Source organism: Trichosurus vulpecula, chromosome 4 (assembly GCF_011100635.1).
Source record: "Trichosurus vulpecula isolate mTriVul1 chromosome 4, mTriVul1.pri, whole genome shotgun sequence".
NCBI classification, from domain to species: Eukaryota; Metazoa; Chordata; class Mammalia; order Diprotodontia; family Phalangeridae; genus Trichosurus; species Trichosurus vulpecula.
In genome coordinates this window covers 240513005-240517190 of record NC_050576.1, presented here as the reverse complement: position 1 = coordinate 240517190, position 4186 = coordinate 240513005, and the positions used below count along the sequence as shown (strand labels likewise).

Below are 4186 nucleotides of genomic sequence, written 5' to 3'. Positions count from 1 at the left end.
GTACATTCAGCAGGAATAGACAACACCTTGCCTAGGACAGAGTCTTACAATGCTAAACTAGGCTGAAATTTAAAGAATAGATTACATTGTTCTAAAAATGTGAAGCAGGGGCAGAAAAAATATCATTGGAATTTTGACCTTATCCTAGGCTTTTAAACATGGAGGTGAATGACTGTGACTGTCCTGCTACTTTACAATAAGTTACTTCAAACATCATTTTCAAGACAAAAGATTTAACTTTGCCATATATGGAATAAATTATGCGTAAGACATTCAGCGTGAAATATTGGACTGAAAAATTGAACAATCAAGGATGGGTACCATCCATGTGCAGGGGATAATTAAAAATGAAACAAGATGAATTCATTAGGAATTCATTAGGGGTAAGATCTGGACCAGTATGTCAAGAAAAAAAATAATGAATAAAGGATTTTATTAAAATTATAAGTAAAAGGAAAATAATATCTCGGTGGCACAAGAGCACAAATGAAATCACAAGAGATGACTTAATAGAATAAAAGACATCATATTGTGTTAATCGACACATAAATAGATGAATGAGCAGGGCTAAACTATAATAAATGGTTATATGGCTTTACTTTTTTTTGATAATATGGAATTTCATGATTCCCATTTAAGGTTTTAAAAGGTGAGCTTTCTTTGGAATTTATTATCAAAAATAGATAGTGGCTTTATTTATTTGGCACCTCTAAGAAGACACATAGAAACAAGTATCTACAAAAATCCAGCGTTGTCCTAAAGGGCTAGAAAGCCAAGGGGATAAAGATTAGAGTTTAGACAACTAGAAATAGAAAGGATGCAGAGTGTGTGTATGTGTGTGTGCGTGTGTGTGTGTGTGTGTGTGTGTGTGTGAGAGAGAGAGAGAGAGAGAGAGAGAGAGAGAGAGAGAGAGAGAGAGACAGGGAGAGACAGAGAGAGACAGAGATAGACAGAGACAGAGAGACAGACAGACACACAAAGAGAAACAGAGAGAGAGACACAGACAGAGAGACAGAGAGACACATAGAGAGAAACAAAGACAGAGAGAGACAGAGACAGAGAGACAGAAAGAGATACAGGGACAGAGACAGACACAGAGAGACACAGAGACAGACAGAGAGAGAGCAAGATCTTCAGGCTATGCCAAATCCTTATGTGTACTTGGCTGTCAGATTTTTACAGCTGTTCTTGGATTTGTCATTATTCTCCTTTGGAGGCTCTAAGTTTTTCTGCATGTGTCTGCCATAGAGGTACTTGTATGTTTCAAAACAAATTTATTTAAAGAGCTGAGACACTATAAGCTGGAACTGGTGAGCAAGTGAGGTAAACTAGGGGTTATTCTCCACTTTGAAGACCTGCTTCTGTCTAGTTAAATTCAAATGTCTGAGCTCAGGGGGAAGGACAGGCAGTCAGTGCCCCTTGATGTGTAGGTCCTTTGATTGAACAAATTCCCCAAATTCTTTTGACAGTGGTATCAGGTTATCATCTCTAAGGCTGAATATCTGTAGCTTTGGGGGCTTCCCAATAACTGGCAGCAAGATTTCAATATCATTAATTTCAATATCATTAATAAGGTGAGCTCAGAGTGCTAAGGAAAAAGAAAAAGTTTCCAGGAAGAGAATTTTCAGCCAAGTTGTTCTAATTCAAGTCAAGGACCTCCAGGGTGGGGAAAGAGCCAGATCCTTGAGGCAAAGTATTTAGCCTGTTCATACCAAGTTTCAGGTGTTTGAGTTTTTGGAGGCTGTTGATCTGTATGGGCCACTCTTTACTCTAGTTATGGGAAAGTGGTCAGGACTTCCAGATCCTTCAGTTCTGCCACACTTGGTGACACAATTGTTAGCTTGTGGCTGAGAAAGTGTTGTGTAAAGTGAATTTAAAAAAAGAATCATTGCCATCCAGGATATTGGAGATGCCACAGTCATGCATGGCCATCTGGGACTAGCTGTTCTCCCAGATGTCCTCCACCAGCTTCTTCAAATACTTGGTCATTGCTGTGGAGGGCAGTACTGGAGGGGAACCTGCACCAATCAGCCGAGAGCAAAGGGGCTCAGGCTTCCCAGAAGAGTTAAAAATGACCTTACTGGGACCCCAGCTCAGGAGCAGACCTTCCAGCAATCAGCCCATGCCCCTCCCACACTAAGAAAGCCCATCGGGAATAACCCAAAAGAATCACCTAGTCACAGACTAGAAGGAAGCCTCAGAGAATATCATATCTAAACCACAGGAGTAAAAGAGATTCAAAATTCAGCATAGTCAACAAGTATCCACATACTTGTGTATGCAAGTAGCCATATAACTGCCAACTCAGAAGGAGCCCCTTTCACTCTGAGATGACTCAGATTTTTAGGAAACTTCCTTACATCAAGAATAAAATTGTTTTCTACTTCCTTCCATTATTTTTATATATGTGGTCTTCACATTAGAATGTTAGCTCCTTACAGGCAGTGGATGTTTCTTTTTCTTTGCATTCTCAGCATTTGGCACAGGGTGGGAGACATAGTAAGTGCTTAATAAATGTTTGTTGACTTTCTGGTAGTGCAAAATCTCAAACTGAATGATCTCCACATAGTTCATATGCATACGGCAAAGCTTTTTACCTCTATCTCTTCCACCTTGATCTCCTTGCCTTAAGACTATCCCCCCATTTTCTACTCAGCTGTTGACCTGATCTTCCTAAAGCATCTGTCTGACCCCTCAACCACATGTAGCTTTGAAGTTGCAGGTTCCCTACCCCTGCAGTCTCAACTCTCTGCTCAATCAATTCCAGTGGCTCCTTATCACTTCCAGAATCAAACGGAAAATCATGCTTGGCTTTTTAAGCCCTTTGTAACCCTTTCTACATTACCAGCCTTCTTATGACTCATTCCTCTCCATATAATCTATGGCTCAATGACACCGGTTTCCTAGCTGTTCCTTGAACACAACAATCCATCTAATGAATATGTGCTTTGCCACTTTTTCCTAGCAATGAATTTTCTCCCTGTTCATGTCTGCATCTTGACTTGCTTGGCTTCTTTCAAGTCCCAGCTAGAATCCCACATGTTATGAGAAGTCTTTCCCAATCCTGCTTAATGCTAATGACTTCCTTCTGTGATTATTTATGATTTACGCCATAACTGTTTACATTCGTCCCCTCCCCCTCCCAATACACACATTTTAGAGCGTGAACTCCTTAAGATCAGGAATTTATTTTTTGGCTTTCCTTTGTTTCCCCAGTGATTCAAGACACAGTGTCTGGCCCAAAATAGGTGCAGAATGAATGCTTCACCTGACTTTTCTTAATTAAATTAGTGCTTGAAGTAACCTGACACAGAATAGCAAGAATATATCAACATGTATGACATGAAAGTGGAGGTGGTTCCATTTTTGTCTTTAAATCCCGGTACCTGTTACAGTGTTTTGAACATAATAGGCACCCATTGAACACAGGTTGGATTAGAAATTAACAAGCATTTCTCCATCAATTTGTAAATATTGATTTCATTATTTATAATGACGTAAGGTTTGGGCTTTCTCTCTCTCACTGGTCTTTTCTTTCTAAATCCCAGTGTTCTAAACTTCTGGGACAGGGGGTGGGAGATGGCACTTGATGTCCCTTTCTCACTTGCCAATGCCATTTCTTATATCTCCAATTAATATTTCCCATCTGAAGGATCATGTATGAAATCTAACATGTAATGTATTGTCCATGAACTTAGGTCATAGAAATGTATGTTTGAATTATTGAAGGCCTATTTAGTGAGGCTTTCTTGGTCATTCTTCCTGTTCTCACTGCCATGCCCTCCAGCTATGTGACTTTTTAATCTAATAGAACTTAAGTCCCTACTAGGTTGGATTTTAACTAATTATTTTCTATACTGAGAAATAGCAGTGTCTAGTTTTGCCCTCTGTTTCTAGACAGCATGACAAAAAAAAAGTCTCAATCCCAAGTGAACACCAAAGGAAGAGCAAAGCCAACACAAGACTCTAGAACAGAAGGAAATACCCACTTTTCAAAGAACATCTTAGGTTTTTGTAAAACCTCATGGGAGTAGTCCAACTGTCACAACGAATTGCCTTATTAACTGGCATGTGGAAATATGCCAGTGAGACAATCTGGGAGCTTAAGGGCTTTATAAGTGCCCTTGAGATAGACATTCACATGACTTTTAAATATGATGGTTTGACGAGCTATTTCTCTGAAAGT

The 4186-nt window shown here is 39.5% G+C and overlaps 1 pseudogene; it reads right to left on the bottom strand.

Annotated features, from left to right (window-relative positions):
• Positions 1 to 1151: 1151 nt before the first annotated feature.
• On the bottom strand, positions 1152 to 1989 carry LOC118847052 (annotated as a pseudogene).
• Between the last annotated feature and the right edge of the window lie 2197 nt (positions 1990 to 4186).